Raw genomic sequence first — 24,771 nt, forward strand, 5'->3', positions numbered from 1 at the left:
TCTAAATCAATTAAATGGATAAAGCACATTTATTTAATTTAACCCTCTTTCCTCCTTTAAATAAATATTTATTTAAATCCCTAAAACTACCCCCCCCCAACTTGCACTCTCCTACAAATGCAAGTTGCACCTATTTAGTTGAAATAAATGAATTTTATTTTAATTAAAATCCTATTTTCTCTCACCCACCAAACCCACTAGACTCTTCTAAACCATTCTAGACTCTTCTAACCCATTCTAAATTCTTCTAATCCATTCTAAATTAGCCTAATCACCCTCCCTAATTATTGTCACATTCCTAAGCAACTTGGAGTCACTTCTCAAAGCCTCAAAATCTTTGAAAAGCATTAAAAACTTTATGTCTTCAACAAGTTAACCCCTAAAGTCTTCCAAACCATTAATGGCTCTTGCATAACCATTAATGGTTAAACTCAACTCACCCACATAGTTAGAGACTTTCCCTCTAACTCAACCCCCATTTAACTCATGGGTCTCTTCAAACATTTATTGCTTTGACCATGGTTATCCCCACTAACTCTTGCACAAGAGTTTGTCCATTGGATAAATGCATTATTCATTGGATAATAAAGGCTTTATTCATTCAACTCAAGTCTAACCTTACCTCCCAAGGTAACCTTCATGTCATCTCAAGCATTTAATGCTTCTTCCCTCTCCTCTCAAGCCATCTCATGTTGACATTTGTCATCCTGGGATTGGGTTGAAAGCCCTCGCGTGGATCATAAACCCATCAATCCTAACCCTTGTTGAGATTACTCAATCTCAACCATCCATTTCTCCATTTTTCTTATAAATAGAGCCCATTCCTTCTTAATCCAAATCCAGAAATCTTGTATGCATCAAACTTATACCAATTTTAAGAGAGCATTCTAGGAGCACTTTTATTTGTTATTTTGGATAAAATTAACATAGATTAATTAGATACTTTCTCATATTTAGCTTGCATTTGCATAAATTAGTCATTTTTCATAATCTTGAATCTCCATAAGACATCCATAATAGTGAAAAAAGCTGAGAGCTACACTCATGTGGAACTTGGAGAGGAGAGGAACAAGGGAGGAGCAGCTATGAGCATGTTGGAGAGCATTTGGGAGGGTTTAGTGTCTTTCCTCCGTTTTTGTGTGCTTTCTATAATCTGTTTGATATATCTCTTGATATGCATGCTTAGGATTGTAGTTTCATTTCTATTTCATTTCTGATTGATACTAACAACATTAACGTTTGAATCTTGTGTTCCTAACATCCTTTTTGCAGTGCATCAATTATTATTATTATTACTTAACTTGATAGTTTTATTACAGACCCCTCCACCTGTTAATGTTATTGTAGCAGCAGGAGATATCGTTGTCTTATACATATGCGATTTTCAATTTACTAACTGCTTGTTACTTTTCCACATATGATTCTTTTTGTTAACATCCATTTGTTAATGGATAACTAATAATTGTTTGCCTATCGGGTGTCTATTCATATCGCACCCCCTCCTTGTAGTGACACCCCGATTGGGGTCGTGTCTTTTCACGTCTTCGGTTCTAGGTATTTATCCCTTCAAACGGGAACATTAGAAGTGTTGAAAAGAAGTTACTTGCCATTCACATACTACGATCCCTGTGTATGACTTGTTGTGCACATCCTTGTGATATCGTGGGAAATATATCTACTGCGTGGGTCTACGAATTATATTTTGTGTACATTCAGACCTTGCTAAAATAATATATGATTGGTGAGTTATATGTTGTTCTTATACATGTGATACCTGTGAATGATCTGTGGTGTATATTCGTGTGATGCCTGAGAAATACATATGCACCCAGTAAACTCAACTTGGTATCAGAGCCGTAACATTTCCTGTGCCTGCTCTTTAGTGATAAGATGGATTCAACCCGAGAGGAGAGACAATAAATGGGAGTCGTATCTATGGTAGCGCAGATCCACAACTTCAATACTTAGTTTATGTTACAAAATTCTCTCTACGTCTGTGATATTTGTGATCACATTCTTTGCAGTTATTGGTGGCATTATGCGGGCCGTATATAATTTATGAGGGATATATTTTTGTGCATAATCTGTATATCTGTATATGTTGGCCATTGACTGCGGACAGGATGAAATGGTTCCGTATTCTTATGCCGCCTTCTCAAGATTTTGACTTCTACTAACAGGGTCACCTTCCTAATCTGATTTCATTATTCAAAGATCGAGTTCATTGTTGGCACGACATGGTTACTACAAAGTTTGGTCATTTGGTGCTTTGCCAATGATGTTGATAATGCAAACATTGTCAATCTTTACAAGGAAGCTTTATCTTCTGAACAAAATGTTGAGGTACGCAAAATGCTAGTGTTGTCGTTGGCTCCTTCAAATGACACAACATTCGATATTATAGAATGGACACTTGATGTGAATGACTCTGTGCGAACGGCTGCTTATCGAGTTTTGGCAGATAAGTTTCCACTTCAGAGCCTCAGTATCAAGCTTCGCACTACAATTCTTCAAAGAAATTGACAGAATTCGTGAGGAAGAGCGCATCCACATGCACAAGCCATTAGATGATGGCACAACGCCAAATCCCGATTCGACAACCCCGTCATCTGTCGTCAACAAAAGCTCTAACGAGTTGGCGCTCCCAAGAACTATAGTTATCCGCCACTTAAATCTATATTAAAAGCCGAGATTATGGACCCCAATGCTAGAGGGGCAGCAGAATGATTTTTGAGGGACCTTGCGGAGCTGCAAAAACGTCAAAAGTCGGGGATTTTGCAGCAGAAGAAGGGGAAGGAAAAAGAAAGGAGGTCATGGGTTGAAGAGTTTCTTATTATCTTGTTGATCGATTAAAATTGCTAATTCTTGGATGGACGCAAGATTATGAGTTTTGATTATCGAGTCATGAAGATTTTATGCTAAGCGAATATATTTTAATGTGAAATTCACTAAGTCATTTTTTCCAGCATAGCAATAGAAAAAAAGGTTAAGGAAATGATTTTAGCTATCAAGTGCTGCTTGGGAAGCTATAATCTCTTCAAAGCAGACAAGGAGCATACATGAATTTTCACCTTTCTAAGGCTAGAAGGCAAATAAGACAGAAAATGCGGGCAAATTAAAGCTAAGTTACCGGTTCGGGTTCGGGCACCGATTCAGGTTCGAAGAACTAGGTACGCCGGTATGGCAAAATTTTGAAAAGGGGTTTGGGTTCGTTTGGGTTCGTTAGTACAAAAACATGTAAATTTTTTGTATATATATATATATATTTTGATATTTGTGAAGCCTATAAAGCATGAATTAAAAATTTGCATGTCACATAGCATCATATAAACAACAAAACAAACATCAATCTTCAACTCCTCTTTTTGATCTTGGAAGCCAAATTTTGTTCACCCTTTCTTCAACCTGCTCTCATAAAACATATGTTTGCAACACAAATGAGGTGAAATGAGTGAATATAATGTTTTAGAAGTCACTTTTAGGGTATAGGTTTCACTTTTTAGCAAGCGGAATTCAAAAAAAATTAAATTTTGCATATAATTTGCTTTTTTGGGCTGCCGAGCCGCCCGAGTTCGACTTGGGTCTGCCTGCGTTCGACCCGGGTTCGACTGGGTTTGACCAAGGATGAACCACCTCTGGGTTTTTCGAACCCTGGTCGAACCCAGTCCGAACCGGACCAGAACCAGGACCGGTACCAGGGGGGTCCAAGGGCGAACCCGGTAACTTAGAATTAAAGGATCGTGGACAAATAGCTAAGTTGGTGAATCATGTGGGATCTCCTTCCAAGTTGACATCCTATTTTTGCTGACGTCGGCTTGGACGTAGTCAACTTTAAAAATATATTGTGTTTGCTGATTTAAACCTGTTACAAATTATTGACTTTGGTTTGAAAGTAAGTTTTCCAAAGAACTGGGCAACTTCAATGAATAGAAGCATGCAGGTCAGAGATAGTCTGAGGGTGCTTAAGGAAGTGTTTGTCGATCAACTCTTTCAGATTGAGCTGTGCATAGGATTGTTGTCCTTACAGCAGTTCTGGGTTTGGTGTAGAGGTCTGAAAGTCCCACAACCGCTAAGCAGAGTTTATGAATCTTGGCCTGGAGTCTAAGGCCCTTGGCCTGGAGTCTAAGGCCCTGCTCATAGGATTCCAAGGTGCCTAAAATTGCAGGAGGGACGTGTGAGCCTTGTACAGGTAGCTGATCTTTGTTGGAGGTTTGACAGAAGACTGAAATCAAGCAGTCCCTTCTAATTGAAGAGAAGGAAATGACAGGCAATCACAATACTGAAGAAAGGCTAAGATTAATGGCAGGGGCAGCTGAGGATCCAATATCATAGCTGTTATGTGTAAACTCATGCTTTTGTAAATGGCTAAGGGTGAAGACCATACCTTAAGAATGGCGATATATGATGAGCATCATTTATTATCTACTCACTCAAGGACCTTAACCTTGCATGTAAAACATGAATGGATGATTAGATGTTTTACAAATGGACAAATAGAGGCAACCTTGGACGAGGAGGTCAGAAGGTTGATGCAAGCACTTGGAGATTCAAAGGGAGTTTGACAAACCAACAGAGACAACCTTGGATAGGGAGGTCAGGAGGTTGATGCAAGTACTTGGAGCTTTAGAGGGAGTCACATCATCATGAAGATTCCTTACAGTGCATTTTTCTCTGCAACGGAGAAATTTGAGGTGAAAGCCCTTGTTAGTGCATTTTTTCTTTGAGACGGAGAAATTTGAGGTGAAAGCCCTTGTTAATGCATTTTTTCTCTAAGACAGAGAAACTTGAGGTGAAAGCCCTTGTCCATCTCTAAGACGGAGATGTGGTTCTTTCCACCCTTTGGGAAAAGCCATGGTGGATGTCATGTTGAGAGACTCCATGACAACATCACGTTGAGAGACTCTGTGATAAATCCTTTGTACTTGTGTTTTTTTTTCACACATGGGAGTAGCCATGGTGGATGTCATGTTGAGTGACTCCATGATGACATCATGTCGAGTGGCTCCGTGATGGGCACTTGTGCACATATTCTTTTCACACATGGGAGTAGCCATGGTGGACGTCATGTTGATTGACTCCATGACGATATCACGTTGAGTGACTCCGTGATGAACCTTCTTCCACAAATGGGTGTAGCCATTATTAGTGTCATGTTGAGAGACTACTTGACATGGATATTTAGAAAGATATCTCCCTAGCTAAGAGGGAGTGTTGATGTTATTGTCGTAGCAGGAGATATCACTGTCTTATATATATGCGATTTTTAATTTACTAACTGCTTGTTACTTTTCCACATATGATTCTTTTTGTTAACATTCATTTGTTAATGGATAACTAATAATTGTTTTCCTATCGGGTGTCTATTCATATCGCACCCCCTCCTTGTAGTGACACCCTGATTGGGGTCGTGTCATTTTCACGTCTTCAGTTCCAGGTATTTATCCCTTCAAACGGGAACATTAGAAGTGTTGAAAAGAAGTTACTTGCCATTCACATACTACAATCCCTGTGTATGACTTGCTGCGCACATCCTTGTGATATCGTGGGAAATATATCTGTTGCGTGGCTCTACGAATTATATTTTGTGTACATTCAGACCTTGCTAAAATAATATATGATCGGTGAGTTATATGCTGATCTTATACATGTGATACATGTGAATGATCTGTTGTGTATATTCGTGTGATGCCTGAGAAATACATATGCACCCAGTAAACTCAACTTTGCAAATAAAGAATAATTATTTTCAACTATAAAGTGGATCATACGTTTGGTGACGATGACAGTACTATCCCTTGAAATTATTTAAATGGGTATAATATTTCAATCAGCAATATACCCTTCCCTAGAAGTTAGCAATGTAACTATAGAATCCAACATTATGTCTTTAGTTAAAAGATTTATTTTATCTAGTGTAGAGGCAAAAAAAAAAGTGTTGCAGAGCAGCGAAGTTCCTGCCAGAGGGGAAGACCAATTATGCTTTTGTCTGTTTTGTCTAATTGCAAATTTTGTCAAGCTTTCAATTCAGGCATTCTAATTAATGTGGACAGTTAAACCTTAAGCTTCACGAGCTTCAACATGGAAGGAGAGCACTTGTCTTGCTTTACTCTTGGAGATAGATTTTTCATTTAGATACCTCGGTCATAACAAAGAGATACTAATAGCTCCAAGTTAATGATACAAAGAAAAACGAAATTAAGATATGTAGCAATGGGAGGAGTAGACAAATTAAGAGTGACAAAAATATCATTGCCGTAATGCAATTTGGAAAGAACCAACATTAACAACCAAATACAAATATCAAATTAATGTAATCTGATATAATTCAATTAATAAGTTTGGAATCTGTGAACTCCAATTTAAACCTAAATCCAGATATCGACCTTTAAATGCCACTCAGCAACAATCTAAATTGTTCCTACAGTCAGTGCAAATGTTTCTCAAACTATAGATGATATTCTTGGGCTACAGTATCGATGCTTATGCTTGCACAAGGTTATCAAACAGTTGCAGAGATCTCTAATCAACAAACCATTTTAGCATTGGACCACTTCCACTTCCATTATGAGCAGTTGCAGCTCCTCAATCTATTATGTTTAGCACACTCAATAGATGCCAAGCATGCCCAATTGGTACTGTCTTATTTTGGCAAATTTGGCAGGAGCTAAATCTGCCTACTGTAGTTACATATGTGAAGCAGGCATTGCTGAGACTTGCCTTGGCCATTCTAAGCTCCCCCTGGTCTAAAATGCACATATTTGTAGGTGCCAAATGTGCATACTGTTAACAGTACAAATTCAGCAGTTGGCAGCTAAATGATTACCTGCACCAAAATTAAAGAGAAACAGAGTGCCAACTCTGCCATCTCCTTCCAGTAGTTCAATGGAGGTAAAAATGTTGGGCAGCAACTTGGGAAATACATCCACGTTCTTTGTAAAAACTTTCCATATTGCACTTGCAGGCACACCAAGTTCGACTTCCCAACTGGTTTTGTGCACCATGATGTTTTTTTTCTGGGGAAAAAGAAAACTGCAGAGATAATATGGAAAGATATGAAGACCAAATTTGATTATATAACTTCTTTGCATTCCATGCAGGCATTTATGAAGAAAAGTTCAACATCCATGTATTTCTTTTTTCTGTTCTGATCTAGATTTCACCAAGGCAATTTTAGCAGAATTGGAAGACTTATTTAAGGATGTCAAAAATCATGTTTAGATAGTACTTATATCTATGATATCATCGTATTTTGGTCTACTATCTTATAGATTTTATGTGATCTCATTATGCATATAAAAGTCATACATGTCTAAAGCCATTGTTGACAAATGATTCAAGATATTCTTTTATGGCTCAAAATTGTGCTAGTTTTTCCTCTATATCAATTCTTACGACATCATCTTACCTCTAACTTTGCTAAAATTTCCTAAGTTATTCTCCTCGACCATAGTCCTCGTCAATCCTCCATGGTAGAGTGTTATGTTTGTCCACACTTTGTTAATATTTGAAGGTGAAGTCAATTGTTCGCAATGACATGTATTTTAAGTAATAATTTCCTTGTGAAGAAGTGTCAATAAGTATTAGTATTATTATTTATATATCAACATACAAGTTGTGCATTGTAACATGTTCATAAAATTATCCACCAAGGAATTTAAGTCACCAATGACGTAGGCATCTAGTTTGGTTGTCTCAAAAAAGACAAGACAAGTGATAGTTTCTTATTGATATTATTGAAGCAAACCATAAAATGTAGAAATGAATCTATTTTTAACAGTACCATAGGTTACGAGCCCATGAAATCTAGAGATTCTAGACTATCCAAGATTGCCTTATCTTCCAATGTCTTATGGACTATAAATCAATGATGACAGGTTTCAATCCAATGCACTTAGGGATGACCAAAAAAATTAGTACTATGCATCTTCTTGTTTAGCTGTTAATACGAACTACAGACTTGATTACTGTTCAATAAATTTTAATAATCTGATTGAAAAAGTATAGACCTAGACATTTATTTTCTCATATCTTTTCTACGAGGGTTCTAATTCAATTGTAGTTATTGATTTTACCATGGATTGTATATGGTCATTGATCTAGGGCAACATGTTCATTTAAGGATAAAAGTAGTGACAAGCATCTTGGTTTCTCTCTATTTTACACTTGGCCCTTACCTGCCTTTTGCGAAAAATAGCAATGCTGGAGTTGGTATTCAGGTGATTGTAGTGCTATGACGTTTACAAAAGTACAACAGTGAAAGAGCAGCAAATGAAGGAGTAAATTGGGCATAATGAAGCTTTGAGCTAAGATAAATTGTGGTGAAAAATAACTTTGACTACTGGGATGACAAAAGCAAATTGAATGAGAGTAAAAGGATTTAGGATGTCTATATTTGTTCTCCAAAAATGAAAAGTTCTTCCTGTTTAGGAAATTTGATCCGTAAACTCACTTATCAACCATGGCAAAATTTGTGGGAGCAACAAGTCTCTCTTTGTATCCTTCAAGACTTTGCATCTAGACATTCCACCACCTTGTTTCAACTGTAGTATAACCATGGAGAAGATTATATCCTCTTCATTTCATTTGAGTGAAACCAAAATGTGGAATTCTAGAAATCACAATTCTTTTTTACCCTTGAGGCATAACTGCATTTCACTATTTTAACATGGTAGTACATCTGTTACAATCCTAGAAATTGAATGATCAGATGGTGATACCATCCTCCACGAGGTCTACCAGTGACAAAGATGTAAGCCATTTATTATTAAAAAAGCAGCACCAACATCACTGTTAAGGAGTACATAAAAAAATATTTCACTAGTTTTGACGTAACTAGGAATGCATTTAGCTAATATGAACAGAATCACACACAATGGCAGAACGTTAATGAATGTACTTAAATGAACATTACTGAACAAAAGAATAAGAATCAACAAATATCATGATTGAATCAAATAGCTCAAGCTTGCAAAGAACTAGCTTGGAAAATGGAGTGGAACTTAGAGGAATACAAACGGATCTTACTGGCCAAAACTTCTCACATGTAAATGAGTAAGAAATGCATTAAAGGAAACGAAGAAGGAGAGAAAATGGAGAAGAGAACCAAACTGTTGATTGCCAATAAGCAGCAACCTCTTACAAGTGCAAAGGTAGGTAAGGCTATAACATGTGAACTTTGATACATACTTAGGGATAACTTGTGGCATAATTATATCCACAGTCATCATACTGGAGGGAAATCTCATGAATAGCCTGGTTGCCCCTATCAACAACCAACATTGAACATGTATTACTCACATAGACCATATCAAAATCCCTTCAAAACTTGGCACCTTCATTAGGGCCATCAACATGAATAGTTTTATTTGACCTACCTCTAACATAAGTGAAATTAAAAATGAATAAGAATGTAGCTGACGATCACATAGAAATTTGGCCAATTTCATCTCAATTCAAAGTACCTAAAGCAAACCAAACCTCAAAGTGTGTTCATAGTGCATCCCAATTTTAATTTTTGATTGACTTGGATACCTTTGAAATGATAATTATCTCGTTTACATTCAAATCATGCTTCACTGCAACATTTTTTGAAATTTCACAAAAAACATGCAGCAATAGGAGGTTAACATTAGATAGTTATAATAGAATTAATATAAAAGAAATAAACTTAGGTAAGAGAAGATTATGATAGAGGGGCATGGATTTTAGATAGTCAAATATATTTCAATGTTACCAGAAAATTAAAAGGATGCATCGTGTATGCTTACTGACCAACCCGTGAGAAAGCTGCTAAGAACCAAATGTATAACTATAGACTACTGCTAATGACTTAACATTGCTATTAAGTTACTATATTATATCTATTTAGCATTAGTTGAGTCAGTATTCTAAAATAGAGGTATCTAATAAACTCTTGTTAAAAGCAGCTCTACATTTAGGTAGAGGTCTTGGATAGTACTTGAGCAGGGCTATTAAATATAAGTAGATACATACCAGTTCACTTTTTCCAGCACACTTCCAGGTTGTTCCAAGACAAAGATATTTGGAAAAGAGTATGGGAATTCATGAAAGCTTTATGGAGAGGGGATTTTTTATCATATCGTGTACTTTCCATTGCCCTAGTAGACATGTATCTAAAATCTCGAACGATACAAAGACATACCAACTCTTTGACAAAATGACTGAAAAAGATGTAGTCTCGTGGAAGGCAATTATCACAGGATGTACACAGCTTAATTTGTTAAAAACGGTCTTCCAAGCTTATAAGAAAATGCACTTGGTAGGTATAAGGTCAGTCTCTACAACCTTTACTAGCATCCTTCCAATTTGTGCTAAAATGGGAGCTTTGCAACTAGGCATTGTCATACATCAGCGAATAGTTGAAAGTGGATTTTCTCAGATGCAAAATTGTAGCATATGCACAATATGTTTCTTTTTTCACAAATTTTCACTGAATTTCGCTTGCCTTTGCAATAATAGTAGTAGCTTTCAAATACGATATGGACATCTCTGAAAGGATAATGAAGGGGAGTTTTTTAGATGTTACAGTTGCAACTACTGTGGTAAGAATCGATGCAAAATGAGGATGCATACACAAGGCACATGCACTAATTGAGTTGCATATTTCAGCAACAGTATTTAGCAAGACTCTTCTTGATTTTCAAGCCCTCAATTTTCATTATTCCTGGCTATGCACAGATTCATTAAAAAGGACTGCTAAAACCATGGCAAGAGACTTACCTCAAGATTCTGCTACATTATGGAAACAAGCACAAAAAGTGAAAGTCCATCTCTGAAGACCTCCTTTTCAACCAAAAACCAAAGACACCTTAGCAACCTTCTGCAAAACTACCTTGAAGGGATATTATTGTCTAGTTATCGATGCAATTACCCTGGTATGCATGAATACAAAATGTGGAAGCATAGACAAGGCACGTGAACAAAATTTAAAACATTAGGAAGACATGCTTATTACTTTCTCGTCTTCCTTTCTACTGGATCTTATGCGCTAAACTCTACAGCATCGCCAACTGTGACCTAAAAAAGCCTACGGTGATCGTCAGAAACGCGCACCCCGCGAACCTATTTTGCCTGTCCTGTTCTGTCCTCTGGAGTCGTGCGTTATATTAGGTTGGTTTCTGTGAATGTTCTGCAAACCGTTTGAAAAGCCAATTACAGCGTGCCAAAACATTTTTCATCAAAAGTAAGCATTAGAAGTACGCAATTTTTACACTGCATATATCTGAAATGAAATTTATGCAATAAATCTTGTCATTTGATTGGCCAAACAATAAAGCAATAATCACTGTTTAAGTTTTGATCATAGAAACTCTATTTATAATTTTATAATGAGAAGTTTTTTGAAATTTAAAAAAAATTAAATTAGAGAAAATCTTAAGTCATTTAACTTATTTTTATAAGGATTGGGGTTTAGTTCGATTGGTAAGAGCTTCTAGTGGTGAAGCATGAGGTCACGAGGTCTAGTCTCCCCCAACCCACTTGATACAAGAGGGCGTGTTGCGCTTACTTGGTGCACTAGAGTTTATATGGCAAGCAGGCCAATTAATAGCTTTGGGTCAAAAGTGTTACTAAATGAAAAATATTTAAATTTATGATTAAATGTTATAAAATTATATTGTATATATTAAAATGATTAAAAAGAAAATTATGATTTTCAAAAAGTATTAAAAAATAGAACGATTTCAAAAAAAAATACAAAATTATAATTATAAAAGATACATACAATAATTGAGCTTATTTTTTAATAGAACAATCACTTTATTTATAAGATTATCAATAAAAATTTGAAAAAAGTTATTTAAAATAAACATTTATTTTTTAAATATAAAAAAAATCTGAAAAAGGTCTATAAAATCTATCATTCTTATAAATTTGTTCTTATAAAACTAATTTCTTTTATCCAATCATAGTGTAGATAAATAATTTATAGTTTAGTGCAACTTGAGTTGACCTAGTGGTGGAGAACTTGTGCTCTTGATACTGGTAATGAATGGTGGTTGTTCCAAAATAAAATAAAATAAATATATTTTAATATATTTTTCTAAAATAATATAATTGAATTAAAATACTAAAAATTTAAAATTTATGAGTCTATAGATAACAAATAAAATAAAATATTCTTTAAATAAAATAAAATAATTTGTAATATTCTATTTAATTATATCTTTCAACCTTTTTAATTAGATGTATTTAAAATATATTATCAAAACACAATTTTTTTTAAATAATATAAATGAATTAAAATACAATATATAGAATTTAAAATTTATGAGTATATAGCTAATAAATAAAATAAAACTAGCACTTGCACCAAAATGAGGTGCAAGGGTTACGCGGATAGTAAAATATACTCGAATATATTAGAGGGTACAACCTTCTGAATAATTACACTAAATTATACAAGATATCTTATTTATAGTTGTCACAATTTGAAAAGTATAAAACATTTTGTAGTATTGGCCTCAATAATATGTAGACTTACGCATCCATTGGCTTGTCCTCCAAAATCTTTTTAGGTTTTTCATTTCGAGATATCTTGCTATAATCCAAAATAAGTGTATCGATTGTCAAACCTTTTGTGGCACATTCAAGAATATGATCATCCACCATGATAGTAATTGGTATCCCAATGAAATTTGAAGTATGTGTTCAACCTAATGCTATCATTGTATAACAACAAGGACACAACAGTAAGATCGAATCGATAAATTATTTTATATGAGATTGTTGCAGTTTAAGAGTGGGGATTTTTTATATGCAATGTTTCCTATGTTACTTATGCATATGATATCAAATTTGAATGATTATTTCTTTGAATGCATAATCTACATTAAAAGACACTTATGAAAATTGAATTTGTCATGTTCAAATTGACCACTTACGAACAAGTAATATTGCAATCATGCATTGCAAACCACGCATCAAGAAGGTCTACCAAATGGTATTTCGGAACTCCTTCCTGGGCGGGATTGATGAAGTCCTAGATAACATTAATGAGCAAAGGAAGATGCCTTTGGCTTATTTTTCTATCGGAGTGCAAATATGGTGGTGAAGAAGTTCTCACTAGTTCGAATGCCAAAAGTGGAGAAATTTAGAGCCTCGTTTCCTCTCTAAAACCGGAGCCTGGCATTTCTTTTGTTTGTGACTAAAATCCTGGCTAGACCAAAGACTTTCAATCTGGGGGGTACATTAGAGCGGAAGGACTAGAACGGAGTTGGGACATTAGGGTTACTGAGGATGGGGTTGTGGCGGAAGGAAACGACTGGGGGCTGGATGATGGAGAACTCTGGATTTCAAAGGATGGTTGCGACATTGAGGATATAGCTGCAGGCCCGACCCATGTGAGATGCGGGTTGGAATGTCCTGTGGTGGCAAGTGCCTCAATGGCTAGAAATATGAAGGAAGTTGTGGAAAATGAATCCTCTTATGAGGAAGGTTTTGGATAGGTGATAGGTCCTCTGTTGTTTTATGTTTCAGGTTTTTTGTTGATGTTCCTACATTTCGAGGTGGTGGGTTGCTGTGGTTTCGAGTGGTTTGTATATGGGTCTGATACCTCTATTTGAGGACTGTCTATATGTATGGTTTTGGGTGTCTCTTGACAAGGTATTGCTGAGTCCTTTGCAATTTTGGGTTTTTTTTTCATTTTGGAGGCAAACGGATTATAACCACCACCCATATGTAAGAAAATTTTGAGTAATATAGGTGCTGGCCTATCCATCTATTTAATGATAAAAAAAAATTGCAATCATGCATGTGAAAGTATTATTTATTCTTGACATTATAATTACATAGTTAGAAAATTTGGAAGACATTCATATTTGAATCCTTATATCACTTCTATGTGATAGCTTGAAAAACATCAAGTCAAATCATAATTGGAAAACATCAAGTCAAATCATAATTGGTGTCCCACAAAGGGATATTGTATTTAGCATCTGGATACATAATATTATAGTCTTTATTTTAACGCTAAAAGTTGAAAAGGATTGGAGTTGACAACTTTTACACTTAATGGGTCACTAATTTTAGAGGCCCAATAACGGTTGTTTCTCAACAATACCATTGGAGGTTCATACTCATCTATAAGGAACATTCAACAAAACCTAAATTTTACTAGTGCAAAATGAGAGGTCATAATGCATGTCATGCACATATTATTAATTGTGTACATTAACTTTATTTTGAAACAATGAACCACAATATCGTTTCGACTTGCTTTACAAAATTTACATCCCACATCTTTCGTATGAAGTAGTCATTATTATAACCAAATAGAAGTATCCTTTGGATACACTTTTGAATGAAATATATGAATTTCGTAGTTAAAGTATGTGCAATAGCAAAAATAGCTGGCGTAAATGGTTGTACAATGGGAAGTGGCTGTGAAATTGATACTGAATTTTTTCCTAGACCGAGCTGGTAATGCAATTGAGATGTCATTAATTAAAATGTTGGACAGGTTCACACTCTGCTTTAGACAATGAAGGTGATACCACAGATGTATTCACTATTGACAACCTTTCTTTTTCAATCTGAAAAAACACATAATTATCCTACTCTCTTCACAAAAGAACAACACATGAAGTAACTTCTCCTTTAAGCATTTATCATATCTATTTGGGGAGTGAGATATATTAGAATCATCTACAATCAGAAATGAGATCGACATAATGTCCATAGAACAAGACTGCAGAACTTTTCTATTCTTCAAATTAATGAATCCTGCAATCTCCCTCTCAACGCTCTTCGGTGAACAAAGATAATTAATACTATAAAAAAAAAGAGCTGGCACGGATTTTGGGAAAGCGCTACTGCAAACATTATGGTTTCAAATTTGCTTGTGAATATAATTAATGTTTCAATACCATTTAGATGAAAATGTACAATGGAATCCCTCCCAAGCCCCACATATTGAAAATTAAATTAAAAAAATCCCTAATACCTAAGCACTTGAAACACATCACGATATGATCTACCTCAAATACTTTTGACAAGTAATGTGAACTTTAGACAAATATGTAGGTACAGAACAAACACCATTACCATGACATAGATATAAAAGCAATGTTGGCAAGTTCTAACATTTAATAAATTAACTCATTCCAGAAAATGAATGTCCAAAGATGCAGGTCACAATAACAAACATCAAATGGAAATTGTGTTCTAGGTAAAGAAGGATCTAACCCAAATACTAAGTGAAATAAGACACAAACATGCAGGAAACTATAAATTGATCACAATTTGTTTTTTGCTCAAAAGAAATCAGATCTACAAGAAAGATGCTCAAACAACAAGGTGCCTTTTCAAACCAAAGAAATTATATGTCATTGTTTCAAAGAGGTTGTTGTCTAAAAAGGGAGTAATACTAATAACCCACATTGGCAGGAAAAGGAAACCATGTTTTGGAAAGAAGACTTACAAAAGAGAAATCTGACAATGGCAAACATCAGCAAAGAAATTGTTTGTTTACTTAAAGGGACAAAACGATGAAAGAATCTATAGAATGCATATACCCTAAACCACCATACAACTCAAGACCATGGCATACTGTGTCATCAAGTATAAGAATTCAATAAATCAAGCGAAAATCAAAATACAGTTCCTTTGGTATTGGTCCAAGTCATTTTGGATAGTAATAGAGCACATAAAATTAATAGATAGTATCATATTGCACACATAACAGTATAAGATTAGGTAAATGTGCTAAAGATATTCATATTAAATAATGATACTAAAAAATATTTAAGACAAAGAAAAACAAAAACTATCCATTGTCAAAGGATTTATTCAACATGCACTACCAAGAACTTCCACAAATACGTTGTAAACTAATTTTCAAAGGGAGGTAGAAAACGACCCCTCAAATTTGGATCAATGCAATATTGGCTAAACATTTGTTGAAAAAATTAAGAGAAAATAAGCAAGGAGGAACAAAAGAACAATTACTATTCTACAAGATTGTTGTGTAACCTTGAGAAAGTTGAGTATTCAAAGAATGAGGGTTCCTATTCTTGTTTCTTGACTTTAAGAAGTTTTTGACAACATCTGGAAGAGTTGTGAAAGAAAACATAACAAACCAGGGTTCCAACTACATATATTTTTATAATAGATTTGCAAACAAAATAAGGTAACGATGTGCAAACAAAATAAGGCAACCCTAATCTCATGCACCTTCATCAAGGTCTACGTTGATAAACATGATGTTTGATTAATCCAAAAATCTATCGATGATACGCAAACAAATTAAGGCAACCCTAATCTCATGCACCTTCTTCAAAGTCTACATTGATAAACATGATGTCTGATTAATCCAAGACAGTATTGGAGACGTCACTATAATTTAAAAAATCTATCAATTATTATGAAGTTAAAAAATAAATTCTTTACTATAAAACATGCATTTTCCCAACATTAAAACAATAATAACAGTAATAATATGTAATGGAATTTAATTTAAAAAATCTATCAATTATTGAACGAGTGTAACAACCATTGTATAGAGTCTGGTGAAGGTGGATGAAATGATTTAACCAAGCGACTGATATTTTCGTCTTTTTGTCCTCTTTGAGACCTTCTGTCAAACAATTCAAATGTCTTGTCTATGCTTCCACATTTTGCATACATGTCCACCAGGGCAGTTGCAATGACATCTGACAAATTCTTCGATCCTTTATGCTTTGATGGATGTCCCTGCCCTATTTCAAAGCTCCAATTTTGGCATAGGCATGGAGGATGCTTGTAAAGGTTGTATAATTTGGCTTTACACCTGCCCATTACATTTGCTTGAAAGTTTCTAAAGCCATTTCAAAAAATTCATGTTGTACATATCCTTCGATCATGGCATTCCATGAGACCACATTTCTTTGAGGCATTTTCTCAAACAGTTCATGTGCTTTTTCTACGCTTTCATATTTTGCATACATGTCAACTAGGGCAGTGGCAAGTACATCTGGTAAAAGTCCTCTATCCTTTCTGGTTTTATGGATGTCCATACCCTGTCCCAGAGCTGTCATTTTGGCGAAGGCAAATGGCAGAGGCAGGTAGGATGCTAGCAAAGGTTGTGTTCTGTCTCAAGAGATGAAAAGGTGATCACAGACATTTTACCCCAAGCTTATATGTATTGTTGATATGCTAGGGATATGGGTAGCTGGCGTATTTTGTTAAACAATTTGTGTGCCTTACCAAAACATTTTGAGGCATTTTGTCAAACAATTCACAGGCATTACCAATGCTTCCACATTTTACGTACATGCATATCAGGGCAACTCCAACCACAACAGTTGATAAACAAATTCTATCCTTTACGCTTTGATGGATGTCCATGTCATGTTCCAAAGCTCCCATTTTGGCACAGGCAGGGAGGACGCTAGCAAAGGTAATGAAAGTTGGCTTTATACTTGCCAATTGCATTTGCTTGAAAGTCTCTAAAGCTTTTTTTAGCAAATCCATTATGTGCATATCCTGCAATCATTGCAGTCCATGAGAACTCGTCTCTTCAAGGCATCCAGTCAAACAGTTGACAGGGCTTGTCTATGCTTCCAAATAAATGTTCTGAAAATTAGAAGCTGTGGAAAAAATTTCAAAATTCTAACAAGCCTACAATCGGATTTATTTTTAAAAGGCGCTAAAATCAACTACGCTTGAGAATCTGAAATAAAGTTAAAAAATCATCTCTTCGCTACAAAACCCAGCCACATCGAGATTCTAAAAAATAACTCCCTTAAATGATGGTGAGTTACTTACCTAAAGACTCTGGACAAATTGTAATTGTAAGTTAAAGACAATAAATGGGTAGCATGTGCAGGGAAACTTACAAAACACTACCGCAACAAAATAAATTGAGATGAACAATAACCAAAATGGCATTTTAGGGCAGCATTTTATGTAACCGTGTACATAATATAAAAAATTATAAGTCACTAAAATCATGGCAAGTAACTTACCACAAGATTTGTGTCAATGATGTAGATGAAAATAAATATGCAGAGAATTTTACGAAACCTTACCATAGCTATTTTTTCATGAAATCAAACAGACCAAAAGCAATCTCCCTGCAGTTGTTGCTTGAATGGATTGACGGTTGACACGATTTAGGGTCGTGTATTAAAGGTAATTCAAAATTTGTTATCAGACGTGAGGCGATCACTGGGAAAAAATTTCGGGCAGCTTTTTCAGGGAGTTTTATCAGGCGTGAGACAATTCCGGTGGGTAAAGACCACAATATATAGCCTATCGGCTAATAATTTGTAATATTCTATTTAATTATATCTTTTAATTTTGTTAATTAGATATGTTTAAATTTTTATTTTTTTAATTATTGTAAATATATAGCCTATCAGCTAATAATTTGTAATATTCTATTTAATTATATCTTTCAATTTTGTTAAATAGATATGTTTAAAATTGTTTTTTTTTAATTATTGTAAAAATGGTATTTCCCTTTATTCTTATTGAATATTCAACAAGATATTCTCACTTCTTTGTCTTGACTTTATAAAAAATAAGTAGCAAATCAAATAAAGTTACTTTTAAGAAGTAAAGCAAATATTTGTGTCACAACCAAGGGAGTTGGACATCTTTCTCTCTCTCTCTCTCTCTCTCTCTCTCTCTCTATATATATATATATTTATATCTCTCTGCACCTCTTTTTATGTACATCTCTTTCTCTCTCCCTGTCAATCCCTCTTTCTGTTACTACTTATTATTGTTGCCATTAGTTTTATATCCAAAATCATTCTATATACTCTAGTCGGTTACTACTACCGAAATATTCAGTTGGTATGCACAGAGCAGTCGGTTATAGAAGAAAGTAGTCACAAAGCCTAGTATACATCGAGCTATCTACCGAGTAACATTCTATGTCTACCAAGTCGCAATAATGATACATCGAGTTGATATACACCGAGTGAAACGTTTTACCAGATTCATTGAACCTAGACACTTGTGTGGAAACGTGTTACAAGTTCGAGGAGCAAAAAAATCGTTATCACATTGGAAATTGCACTTAAGGATTGTGTATGATTTTAAGGTCATCTAACCAATGAAATATTTTGTATGGTTATTCATTCAATAAATCATGTTTGTAAGATCGAAGCAATGAACCAGATCACCGACATGAGAGATCTATTTATACAGCATGGATTGGGATCAGATAGACATTATTGAGGTATGTGTGTATGAGTGTGAAGAGAGACATATGTGTAAAGAAAAATCATGGGAAAGCACTGAGTATTGAGACTGTCAGAGACATAGAGGTCACCGAGAAGGATTTCAGAGAACAGTCAAAGAGCAGAGTAAATAGAAGGGTTTACCGAGTTACTTTATGGGTTACCGAGGTATGCTATAAGCAAGGTAATCTCATTTTGAGCACATTGAATCTGCTATAACATTCCAGATCTAAAGTTGCAGATATTTGTAAAGATTTTATTGTAATATTTTGAAGTTGTAAGAGAAACCTTTAACAAGGTAAAAGACTCTAACAAAGTCTATAAATTGTAAAGCCTTTAACCAGGTGCAACATTTAGAATAAGTGTTGTAAAATCCTTTAGCAAGGTAGATCTAACGATCTTGATACTCCCAATAGGGTAAGTTATCAGAAATAGTTGAACATGTAGCTCTAACCAAGCACTCTTTATTATTGCAGTAGTGAAGTTGTGGGTGCCATCCCAACTGCAGTTTTTCTCTCTAACCAAGAGTTTCTGCGTAACCAAAATATATGTGTCATGGAGCGAATCATGTATGATTGTTATTTATTTGTTTCAGCTTTATGTTATGTTACAGCAGTTTTTAGTTTGTGCATAATAGTAAAGATATTGTTAAAGAAAAGTTTTGAAGTACTGATTCAGCCCTCCCCTATCAGTACATTAGCTTTCCATATTGGGCCTAAAAATTGGTATCAGAGCTTCAATCTTGGAAAAGGGTTTAACAGCCTAAAGAAAAAGATCTTATCAATGGAAGGCTATAAACAATCTCGGAGAACTGTGTATCTACAAGAAGAGTTGGATCATGCTAATCAAGTGATTGCAGACATGTAAAGACAAATGCAAAAATCATTGAAAGTTAGAAGAAGATTATCTAATGATTTATAGGACTCTCAAGAGCTAGTGGAACAAATTGAAACATCATCTAAGAACAGTATATCTGAAGAGATGATTGGAGAACTGAAAGAAAAGAACAAAGCACCGACTAATCAACTAAAAGCAATGAAAAGAGGACATGAACATTTCAGCACACAGATGACTGAGAATATTGATGCATTAAGGACAGCCGAGGAGAAAGTAAGAGATCTAGAAAGAGAAAAACAACAGCTTGAAGCATTAGTATCTGAAAAGAATGATGAAATCACAAGGTTAACTGGAATTCAAAGTAATCTATCAGATCAATTGAGTTATGCACATCATGAAGCAAATATGAAAAATGATGAGAATCAAGCATTGAAACTTGAAGTATCAAGGTCGACCAATGAACTTGAAACAAAGAAGAAATCCAAAGAAACACTGAAGAAGAGTTATGAAGCATCAAAGATGTTGGATGAGCAACTGAATACAAGAAGACCCAACAAAGATGCAGGACTCGGTTACAAAGGAAAAGACTCTACCAAGAAGGGAATCCACACTACCGAGAGAGGAGAATCATCAAAGCAAGCTAGTAACAAGAAGAACATCAAAGGAAAGAAGCCTATTTGCAACTACTATGGAAAACAAGGACATACTGCTAAAATGTGCCAAATCAGAAAAGGTAAGCAACCAAATGTCACTAAGTCTAATGATTATTGTAACAATTGTAATAAATATGGTCACACATCTAACCAATGTAGGACAAAGTCTGTTAGCAATTATCAGAAGGCAAAATTCAAAGGGTTTTGTAAAAACTGCAATAGATATGGACATAGTACCAAGAAGTGTTGGTTTAAGCAGAAGAACTATATGTGGTTTTCACACCGAGCGAATACTAGAGGCTACCGAACTCACACATATCCTTACCGACAATATTCTGTAGTACCACGGGATTACAATACAAGGATATGGTGTGAATGTTGTGGAAGATATGGACATATAAGTGCCAACTGCTTTATAAGGTTTGGAATGAACAACTGAAGATCATGGAGAAATCCTGGTATGGCATGTTTTCATTATCACAAAGTTGGACACTTGGCTAGAGATTGCAGATATCAACCTAGAGGAGACACTGAAGAAATAAAAGGCAAATTACAAATGATTTGGAGAAAGAAGGAAATTGTGTCAAATGAAGAAAGCACCTTACCTACCGAGTTAGGTGCACCTATTCCAAATTAATCGATAAAGGTATGAAGGGACTGCATTCTTTCAAAGGTTAAATCTTAACAGATCCTATTTTATCATGTACTTAATTCAAAAATCTGCATAGCTAAAGATGTATTAGGAAATTTGAAATTTTATTAAGTCTTTTTGAGCACTAGTCAAGTTGGTAAATTCAGGAAGCCTGTCTAGTTGGTAAATACAGGAAGTTTGGCTACTCGGTAAAAGCACAAAAAAATGGAAGGTAAATTGGTTTAAGGGAACCGAGTGAATTTAATGTCTTTTGACCTAACTGCACGAAGCCCGATAAGGTATATTGTGTACTTAAAGCACTTTGCGCGATCATTTTTCACTTACCAAGTTTTCAAAGAGCAGAGCAAAGCAATTCAAAGGTGATCAAATCACCTCCCGAGCGAATTTCAAGGTATTTACACATCGATCTCAAGCATTTCTTAGAGCTAGCTATCGGGAAATATCAGTTGTGATTATCTACTTTATATTTGTTTGTCGTTTGAAAGTCTTTGAACCCTAAGAATCTTTTGTTAAGAGATTATCCGAAATTTGCAATGGCACCTAAGATCCAGAAGCCTGTTGTTGTTGAGAACATTGAAAAGCCCTCACTGAAATATTCTCTAACTCCCAAAGTAGCATCTGAACCGAATGATAAAACTGCATTTTCACTCATTCTGGATAGGGTTTTACTAGTTGAGGATGTCAGATTCTTCACTAAATGTCATGTTAAGGAACTAGATCATGTTGAAATCAAGGACACATATGATGAATTGTGTACCGATGGGAAATTGGATAGCAAGTATGAACACGTCAAAATCAAGGGATTGACCGAAGCCCTAACCTATCCCCGTGTCTTCAAACCCCAATGGGTCAAGTTTGTTCTGAGCAGAGTTCATGATGATTTCATGTGGTTAGTGGAGCAACCATTCAAAATCACCAAGGAAATCATTCATTTGATCACCGGTTACCCTATTTTTGATCATGCCCGAGCTCAGAAAATGATATCTCAAAAGGAATTGATCACTCTAACCGGAGTTGAATCAGACTGCAGAGGATTGAAATTGAACAATATAACAGATGCAAAGTTGAAGTTTTCCATTAGAGTAATAGGTTATTGTTTCTTCCAATCGACAAGGGAAAACAGTGTACCTTGTGCAGCAGTCGATTTAGCATATAAAATTGTGAAGAAAGGAATGAAAATTGATCTTTGTGAAGTATTGCTGAAAAACCTGTTTAAGAATCTAAACACCATAAGGAAGCCGAAGAAGAACAACTCGGCTAATACACTGAAGTTTGGATCACTTCTGGTATGCATGTTTTTCTATTTTGAGAAATTCTTTCCATCAGTCGGTAATGTAGTTTGGGAACTACACCAACCAATCACCCATCAAATTAATGACTTCATCAAAAGACTAGGTGATAACTTTAATGATATTATGGATGATTATTTCAGCAAGTTTCAAGAAAAGTTGCATAACAAGTATAGAATTCCACCCCAGTTAGTAGAGAAATACAAGGATGACATATACTTTGAAGTGGACACCGACTACTACTATGTTAATGTTGTGGAACCGAGAACTCAATCTTTGCCACCTATGGGTTATGAGATTGATTTTGACGTCACACAATAGCACATAGATGCTTTTCTTACATTACCAAGGCATGCTACCGAGCTGAGGTATGGAACCTATGAAGAAGTGAAAGAAAAAGTTAAGATGAGCATTGTAGTACCCAAGGCTACAAGGAAGGAAACAAAAATGATCAAGGCATTAACGGAGAAATTTGGAGAAGGTTCTTCCTCCACACCTGTCAAAGGCACTATAGTAATCACCAAGGAGGAATCTGAAGCCCAAGAGGCAGCTATAACACTGAGCACCGAGTTGCCTAAGGGAAAAGTTTTGAAAAGAAAGAAACATGATACATCAAAGGTATCACCGACTCCTTCAATAAAGCGCCCAAACACAAGATCATCTGCAACATCATCGAGTAAGAAACTAAAGAATGTTGCCACACCCAAGGTAACAAAAACTTACAAGAAATCTACTCAGAGACTCATTTTGACTAAAGAATCCAGTGACACTGAATCTGAAGATGCAAACAAATTTCATATTGTCAAGAGTAAAAAGGTAAATGTACATAGTGTTGACAATTTTTGTACTAATCTGAAGCAATATGGTGGATTTGGAGCATTCAAATATGTTAAGTATGAATCCAGATCTGATGATGAAAAGAGACAAATAGAAGAAGCTATCATCTGCACACTTTTGAAATTCTGATTGGTCTCATTGGAAGTATCTAAATCTCTTCCAAATGAATTATATTTGCATATTGATAACAGGTGGAGGTATGCCATGGACTTAGAGAAACAGATGAGAGAAAGAAGTCTGGTACATCTTTTTCTAGACATGTCGGTAGATGAGATCACTGAACATCTGAAAAACTACCACACAAAATTCCTAGTCAAGCAAAGAGCCTTGAAATTGATGAATGGCCTTTACTTGGATGTAGAGAATGAGACCAAAGAAAAATGGTAGGAAATCTTTCGAATCAAGAATGTTGGTGAGCAAGTTGAAGATTAAATAGTTGATGTCATCGAGCAAGATCCTGATATCATCGAGCAAGACCCTGCTGACACTATACAAGTTGATGAGGATATCATGGACACCGAGGCACTTGAATAGGAAATAATAGAAGGGAATGCATATGCCAAACTGGTATCCAGTGAGTCAGTTTTGGAACAAGTTCAACCCTATCCTCCGGTCACTCAACCTACTTCAACTAAGGCCCCTCAAGATACTGAGCAAGGAACAGAGGGTCACAAGTCTACAGAAGGAGAAACTACTTCTCAGGCCACTAAAGAACAATCTTCTCAAGCTCCTTCTAGCACTGAAAATGTTACATCTGAGACCCCAAGCATAGAAGCACCGAAGGACACCACAAAGGCTACATCAGAGGTTCAAGAAATTGATAAAAGTGTTGCCTCTATCGAGCAACCTACCGAGGGTCACCAAGCCTTACAAGCCATTGTATTAGTTCAACCAGTGAAAGGTAAATTAAAGAAGATGAAAAAGCATAGTTTCAAATTAGATTTGTCAAAACCAATAGTGTTGTCAAATGTAGACATTTCCAAATTAAAAGGGCAAGCACTCATTGAATTCGGTGAACTATGCAAAGCCAAAGCAGAACAGGAGAAGCAAATGGCTATTCAAAAGAAGAACAAAGTACTTCAGAAGGTGAAAGCACTATTAAGAGATATGTTACCTGAAGCTACAGTGACAAAAGATGTAGCCATCCACATTCAACTAGATGAACTCCTAACTAAAATAGAGACATCTGGAGTAGACGCATCTGAATATTTGAGCAAGTTAAAGGACAAAGAGCTCACTGCTAAAATGATTGAAGAGGTACAGAAGGCTATTGCTATTGGCAAAGTAAAACTTGTCAAATTTATTGTTGAGTTGTC

At 35.4% G+C, this 24,771-nt stretch overlaps 1 protein-coding gene across 7 annotated transcripts in view; it reads right to left on the reverse strand.

Annotated features, from left to right (window-relative positions):
* Window positions 1–18,145, reverse strand: part of LOC131063724 (uncharacterized) — a 125,540-nt gene extending 107,395 nt beyond the window's left edge. The window contains exons 1-3 of one of the 7 annotated variants that reach the window (XM_057997631.2): window positions 10,976–11,215; window positions 10,741–10,803; window positions 9,187–9,262 (exon numbers count right to left, since the gene is read on the reverse strand). The gene's annotated coding sequence lies outside the window, so the exon portion shown is untranslated. Of the gene's footprint in view, window positions 1–9,108; window positions 9,132–9,186; window positions 9,263–10,740; window positions 11,216–18,026 lie in introns of those variants that run through there. The other 6 variants (XM_057997629.2, XM_057997625.2, XM_057997633.2 and 3 more) reach the window with 6 other exon arrangements.
* Window positions 18,146–24,771: the final 6,626 nt, after the last annotated feature.

This window comes from Cryptomeria japonica, chromosome 8, assembly GCF_030272615.1.
Source record: "Cryptomeria japonica chromosome 8, Sugi_1.0, whole genome shotgun sequence".
In the NCBI taxonomy this organism is placed as follows: Eukaryota; Viridiplantae; Streptophyta; class Pinopsida; order Cupressales; family Cupressaceae; genus Cryptomeria; species Cryptomeria japonica.